This window comes from Durio zibethinus, chromosome 4 (assembly GCF_047325235.1).
Source record: "Durio zibethinus cultivar Kanyao isolate XHJ-2024 chromosome 4, ASM4732523v1, whole genome shotgun sequence".
Taxonomy (NCBI): Eukaryota; Viridiplantae; Streptophyta; class Magnoliopsida; order Malvales; family Malvaceae; genus Durio; species Durio zibethinus.
The window spans coordinates 29,526,395-29,534,485 of record NC_143165.1 but is presented as its reverse complement, the minus strand read 5'-3'; positions in this window follow the sequence as shown (position 1 = coordinate 29,534,485).

Here is an 8,091-nt window from a genome sequence, read left to right as displayed (position 1 = left end):
TCTTGCAATTGATAAGTCTAAGGATTTTCATAGTAAGATTCCTTCCTAAATGAAGAGACAAAGCAAATGGGTGGTAACTATTGGTGAATCATTGAAGGTTAGAAAGCATAAGGTGGTAACAACTAAGTAGATTCCACCTCCAAATGAGAGAGACTTTGAAGATATGAAAATCTTTACTTTTAATCATGTGTTTATAAAAAAAATTGATGAAAAATTTTTAGAAAAAGATGCTAAAAAAGCTCTTCCACCATTTGAAGAAAGGAATCAAGCTACAATTGATAAGCTACAAGATGTCAACATTAGCACTAATGAAGATCCTTGTCCAATCTTTATTAATGCTTGTATGTCAATTGAAAAGAAAAAAGCTTACCTCGATATTTTGATAGAATACCGAGATGTCTTTACTTGAATTTATAAGGAGATGTTCGGACTTAATCTAAAAATTGTTGTGCATCATTTAGCTATTAAGAAAGGTGTTTAACTTATCAAGTAAGCTTAACATCGTTTTCATCCTGACTTGATTCCTTAGATTAAATTTAAAGTCAATAAGGTTATTATAGCTAGCTTTATTAAAAAAGTAAGTACTCAAATATTATTTTAGTTAAAAAAATGGATAAATTCAAGTTTGTGTGAACTTTCAAGATTTTAATAATGCTTGCCTAAAAAATCATTTTCCTCTTATTTTGACAAAAATAATGATTGATGTAACAATTAGGAGCTTTATTTTCTATGGATAGGTCATCTGGCTATAATCAAATTCGCATGGCTTTAAAAGATGAAGAGCTCATTGCATTTCGAATACCAAAAAGAATATATTATTATAAGGTTATGCCTTTTGGGTTAAAAATACATGTACTACTTGTCAAAGAGCAATGCAAAAGATTTTTGATGACATGCTTTACAAGAATGTTGAATGCTATGTTGATAACTTGGTTGTAAAAAAAAAAAAAGTCAATCATCTTAACCTTCACCAAGTGTTTGAAAAGCTTCATAGATATCAATTGAAAATTAATCATTTAAAATGTGTTTTTAAAGTATCTTTAGGCAAGTTTTTAGTATTCCTTGTACAACATCATAGAAATTGAGATTGATTAATCAAAAATAGAAGCCATTAAGAAAATGACAGAACCATAGAATTTTCATGAACTTAAAAGTTTACGAGGGATAGTGGCTTATATTTAGCGCTTTATACCAAATCTAACAGGTTGATGTCAACCATTCACATTTGATGAAGAAAAATATTCTTTTTATTTAGGACACAGCTTATAGTAATGATTTTAAAAGCATTAAAGCTTACTTATTAAGACTTTTAATTTTGAAAGCCCTTATACTATAATGATCTTTGCTCCTTTATATTTTTTCACAAGAATGATTCTTAGTAGCATTTTTGGCATTACAAAGTGATGTAAAAAAAGAGACGGCACTCTACTATATTAATAGAACCTTCAATGGTGATGAATTAAATTATTCTCCTATTAAGTAGACATGCTTAACATTAATGTTCACAGTTAATTGAGGTATTGCTTGTAAGCTCATTCTACACGTTTAATCTTATGAGTTGATCCCCTTAAGTATTTCATTTCTTAGTCTGTACTTAATAAAATATTGGTAAATTAGGCTCTTTTGTTATAGGAGTTCGATATCACTTATGTTCCCTAAAAGGCCATTAAAAGATAAGCTCTTGTTGATTTTCTTGCAGATCATCCAATCCTAGATGATTGAGAATTTTTGAAAGATCTTTTTGATAAAGATGTTCTTTTCATTGAAATTTTTAGACCATAAAAATTATTCTTTAATGGAGTTACTCATTAAGATGGAACTAAAGTAAGCATTATGTTTGTCATTCTAGGGGGTGAAATCTTGCTTTATGCGTTCACTCTAACCAAAATTGTTTAAATAACGTGGCTGAGTACCAAGCTTTGATAATTGGATTAGAAATGGTAATGGATATGAAGATCACTCAATTAAAAGTGTTTGGACACTCGAAGTTTGCATTAACCAAATCTTTTCACTTTATGAAGCAAATAAGCTCAAACTACTACTATATGTCAATTATGTAAAGAAGCTTTTGGAGTGGTTTAAAAATGTTAGTTTAGAGCACATACCAAGAAAAGAGAATAGCCAAGTAGATTCTCAAGTTAATATAGCATCAACACTTACATTGCCAAGTACACAAGTGAAAATTTTTCTTTGAAAAGTGTTAAGTTTGACCACCAATCACTTTTGATGAAGATACTGATACAAATGTTGTGTCATTCTTGGAAGTTGAAACAAAAAGATTAGAGACAAACATTGATTGATTACTTAGAGCATACAAAGTTATTTAACGTTCTAAGGCATAGAACAGAAGTAAGATGTTGAACACCTTGATTTATCTACTTTAAGGGCATAATTTTGTCATTTTTTTAATGGAGTCTTTCTTCACTATTTAGGAGAAGATGAAGCCTCTACGGCTTCACAAAAAGCTTACTCTAGAATTTATGGTGCACATCAATTTGGAGCTATGTTACACTTTCAAATTAAAAGGATGGGATACTATTGTCTAACAATGTTAAAAAATTATATGGATTATGCAAAAAAGTGTCAAGCTTGTTAATTTCGTGTTAATTACATCAATTAACCTTTTAAGCCATTACATTCAGTGGTCATATCTTAGCCATTTGATGCTTGATGACTTGATTTGGTGGAAGCATTACCCAAGAATGCTATGAGACATTTATATATACTAGCTGCTACATATTACTTTTCAAAATTGGTCGAAGCTGCACCTTATAGAAAAGTGAAGAAAAAAATTATTGTGACTTTCATTAGAACAAACATCATTTACCATTATGGAGTACCTCGTTAAACATTACTAATAATAAAAAACAATTTGATATTAGTAAATTATTTGCATAGTTTGATTTCAAGCAGCATCATTCTTCAATGTACCGTGCTCCAACAAATGGGTTAGCAACAGCTTTTAATAAGACTTTACGTAATCTTATAAAAAAATGGCTAATCATTCGAAGAAATATTGGTATGAAAGGCTGAGAGAAGTCTTATGGGCTTATCAAACTATATATTGCACACCAACTCAAGCTATTCAATATTCGCTTGTTTATGGTGTAAAAGTTATCTTTATACTTAAACGTCAAATTTCATCATTGAAAAGTGCAATCTAAGAAGGTGTTTCTAATGAAGACAATGCGTGACTTCGTTTAGAAGAATTAGAAGCATTGGGTGAGAAAATGTTGAAAGCTCAACAACACTTGGAATGTTATCAGATTCGATTATCCAAAGCTTTCAACAAGAAAGTTAAGCCACGATCATTTCAGGTTAAGGACCTAGTCCTTACTATAAGAAAACCAACAAATACTTCACATCGCATTGGCAATAAATTTCTTTTAAAATGGGATGGACCATAAATTGTTTGAAATACTTACAGTAATGATGTATATAGAATTGTTGATAAAAATGAAGTAAAAGTTAGGCCAATCAATGGCACATTTCTGAAACATTATTATGCTTGAACAAAAAAAAATGTTGCCCTTTAACACGAGTTTAAATTGCTCATGTTGTTCCTAAATATGAGTTTAAAGTGCAAAAAATATATATATGTATATTGCTTCTAGATAAGAGCCTAAAATGCTTTAAAAAAAATCAACTAAGTTAAAAATTCTACAAAAGACGACTTAGGTAAAAGTTAGAACACAAAAAAAAGCCTGCTAAGTTAAAAATCCTGCAAAGAATGACTTATGCAAAAATTAAGGCACAATAAAAATTGAACTACGTGATGACTTACTTTTTCTCTTTTGAAGGTACATAAATAGCTTGGTTCTAATGCTAACTTTAGTTGAAACAAAATAAAATTTTTTTTTTGATTAATTCTTCACCATTTCCTTTCATAGATTAACTTATGTAAAACAATCATTCATCATGCTCCCAAATGGATTAACTTGTGCAAAATAATCTTGTTTCAACCTTCTGAAGGGATTAAATAGTGCAAGTATCTTTCGTTTGCTTGGAAATCAAGTTTTATCTATCGCTTGAATTCTTTGCATCACTACGAGACTCATTAACACAAGTTTCAAGATCTTTATTGTGCTTGAAAATTAAATTCTCATCTCTAACTTAAATTCTTTGTATATTTGTAAGCTAGATGATGCAAGCCCACATGATCTTCTTTGTTTTTTGAGGATTAGGCTTTGAAAGCATAATCTCCCTTAAAAGCTTTATTACCTAAAAACAATTTTGTTTAGCTCGTTCTTTAAGCGGTGAAAGACGACAAACAACAAATAGGATGACTTTATCATAAAAAAGACTTGGAGAGTATTTGTGGTTAGACACCAAGCTTTGTAAAAGATATTGAATGAGCAACTTCAAAAGGTGAAACATCCAACCTAAAGCTAAAGAAGAGATCAAAAGTAAATTCTCTAATAATCTTAAAGCAATCCCTAATATCTTGAAGTGTTGCAGCATATCTTTAGTCTATTCCCAATATTTTGGTATATAACCAAATTCCCTAATAATCTTTTTAGTATATAACCAAATTCTCTAATAATCTTGAAGCTCTAATCCCTAATAACAACATTGTCTTGTTCATTCTTCAAATAGTGAAAGATAGTAAACAAATGTGCTCAACACTTTGAAATAAATCTTATTTTGTCATCAATACCTTGGAATAAATCTTTCCTTAACATCAGTACCTTAGAATAAATCTTCATTTAGTCAACACAAGAAATGACCTCATGGAGTGCTTGAATGACATCCTTGCTTTTAGCAATCATTGAGAAAAATCTTCAATGTCTTGAAGTAATACACCATACCTTCAAGTCCATTCCCATGGTATGTAACCAAATTCATTACCATCGTAAAAGCAAATAAGCAATAACAAAGTTGCAGACAATGTTGATGTTGTGTTAAAGAGATTTAACATTAATAATTTTCATTAAAGCATAAGGGCCTTGAATTTTTCAAACAGATTGCCAACATCAAGTGCCTTGAAGAAAGGAAAGAAGTTAAGGGGCACTCTAATGCAACCAATAGTTATTCAAATTACTTGGCTTGAGAACATGACTCTTCTATGAGTAAAAGTATAATGAACTGTTTGAGAAATCTTGCATATGCAAGCAATAAAAATAACCAATTCAATGAGACCACATCCGATAAGCTTGATGACAATACATGTTTTACATAATGTAAAGGAAAATAAAAACTATCATTAAAGCACCTAACATCTTTGGAATGGGACTATATGGAACTAATCGTAAGTATAATATGGAGATTGCTGTGAAGAAAGAGATCATCTTTATTATTCTTGTTAGAAGATTTGGAATCAACACTTTAAAATCTTCTAAGAATTCAAGTGCTAAAGATTTCAAAAAATGTTTGAAAGAAAATTTAGATATTTGATTGAATAAATTGCTTGATTTTGCAACTTAATCAAAAGGAAAGTAACAATTGGTGCAACAACAAGTGAATGTCGACCAAGGATTAAAGAAAAAGAAATCATTGCTATTTTGCCTTGAAGATTCTATTTGAAACAAGTGCATAAGTGTAAAGCATTACTTGTAACATTTGCAATTTCATGACAAAGTAGGAAAATGCAAGATGGTAATATGTATGCAACAAGAATATTTAGGGTAACAAATTATGCATGGAATAAACAAAGATGAATGTGTGGCAATTAACAAATGTCAAAATGTGCATGGCGTATATGTTTGACATGTATACGATTTGATTAATGATGCCCAAGTCAAAAGAATTTCAACCATGCATTGATTAAAAATATATACTTAATATGCATGGTATTAATTCTTTGCTGATTAGCATGGTATTGATTTTTTTATGAAAAAAAATCTTAGAAGAAAATACCAAAGAATAATTAAGCAAGAAATCTTTATGAATGAAACTGATTGAGGTTGCAATTTGAAGGAAAGATTAAAAGCTATGTTAACTTATAGTCGAGATAAAAGAATAAAGACAAATGGTATTGCTGTTAACAAAGTAAGAAAGTGCACAAGTCTAATGTAAGAAAAAAAAAAGGGCAAGGCAAATGAAGATTTACTCGATAAATTAAGTTGTAAGTAATTTTGCATGAAATATTGGATACAATTTTAATGAAGAAAGTCAGCAATAGAGGTGTGCTTTTATAAGGAAATAGTCCAAATCCTAAGTGGGGAAGGAATGAACTAATAAGTGAGAATTTCTCTAATACTTAAAGTTTTTGCTCATTAGTCAATTGGCATAATTTAGACTTGGCGATTCACGTATTTGTGTCATGTAAAATACTAAAATTCATGTTTTTGTATTGTGTTTTACATGAAAATTGCTTGTCATAATTTGTGTTAACACGAAAATATAAAATATAATTTTTTTGTTTTATTAAACCCATATATAGTTATTGCTACACTTTTAAGTTGTGTCACCTTTGTGTCCTATTTTCATATTGTATTCGTATCGTGTCACCATGTCATACTTAAGATTGCCAGGTCTAGGATAATGCAAGTTAAAATCGAAGTTCAAGTTTGAATGGGGTACACCAAGGTAATGAGATTATAAGCCAAAGCTTTTGTCGATTAAGAATCATACTCTTAATTGGATAAGGAATGTGTATCAATCAAGACTACAATATAATTCTTCATGAATAGCTTGGCATGAGGTTAATTTTTATTTAAATAATGATTTTTCTCATGTGGTATACTAGGAACTTAATATATCCTAGGATAGGGGTTAAAATTTCACTTCAAATAAAAGGTTATGCTAAAGCTATTTATATTTCAATACTTGCTCACTTCTTGTAAGCAAAATCATGTGTGACTAAATTTGGCATTTGTAGAAAGAGAAAATTTTCATCCAACCACAAAGTGCCACATGTCCAGTAAATTTTTTTAATTAATTAATTAAAGAATTTTCAAGTAACAAATCAGTTATCCATAGATGGATTAATATATTATTTAATTTAATTATATATTTAATTAATTTTATGATTAATTAAATATGTCACTTGTCAATTGAAGATAAAACATTTGGTTTGACCAATCAAATTTTATCAATGAGTTATTAGTTTTTATCTCTAATTAAACTATAATTGTTTAAAGAAAAAATAAAAAAGGTTAAGTTCTTCTGAAACTCTCTCTCTCATCTGGTAGGGTGGCATTATAAATACAGTGTTTCCTCTAGTCATAATTCACAATTTCAAAAAGTAGAAGAAGAGTTTGAAAACTCAAAACCTCTCTAAGGTCTCAAAAAGTAAACTCTGAAGAATTGAAAAATTTTGAAAAACTTGAATAACAAAGCATTTAAGTTCCAAGAATTGTCATCTTCAATCTTATTCCCTCTAAAAAGAGGAGATCAATTCTATTTGTTCAAGATTAAGTCAATAAAACCCTTGAAACATTCAAGAACAAGTCACGACGACCTTTAAAGCATTCAAGAACAAGTTTGCTTAACCTTGGAAGTGGATTTTTGCTGAAGAAAAGAATCAAAAGATTTCTTTATAATAAATATTTTTATAAATTGTAATTTCCACAAGTTTGATGAATAAATTTATTATTTGTTTCCAATTTTCCTTGTCATATTTTTGACATGAAATTTGTGTGTACACTCCCATTAAATACTTACCATAAGCTATATTAATTGCAGCTTCCATATTGTCCCTTGTCAGCACCTAAAACTTAATTCCAGCTTTAGAAAGAGTTTTAATACAATTTGGCACTCCTTGAAGCTTGTCCTCAAATTGCAGTTGCACCAATTAAAACGAGATCCTTCCCTATGAGTTCAGCCACCAACATAAGTTTTAAAAACATACATGACATAATCATTTAACTTACATCCAAATAAAAGGTCTTTCAACTTTCTAATAGCACTAACTCTGAAAGTTTGAAGCTAGATAAGCTCTAAAGCTTCACCATGTAAAACACTGCTTATAGGCTAAAGTTTTGGGCCCCTTTTTTAAGATTTCAGAAACTCCAATGTACTTGAACAGCCTTCCCACTAAAGGCCAATTTAAGATTTCAATGTAAAGGAATTAAATAAACAAAAAGATGTGTAAATTTCAAACCAAGCAAACTTGGTGACAAGCAATAGTGACTCCATTCCATCAAAAAG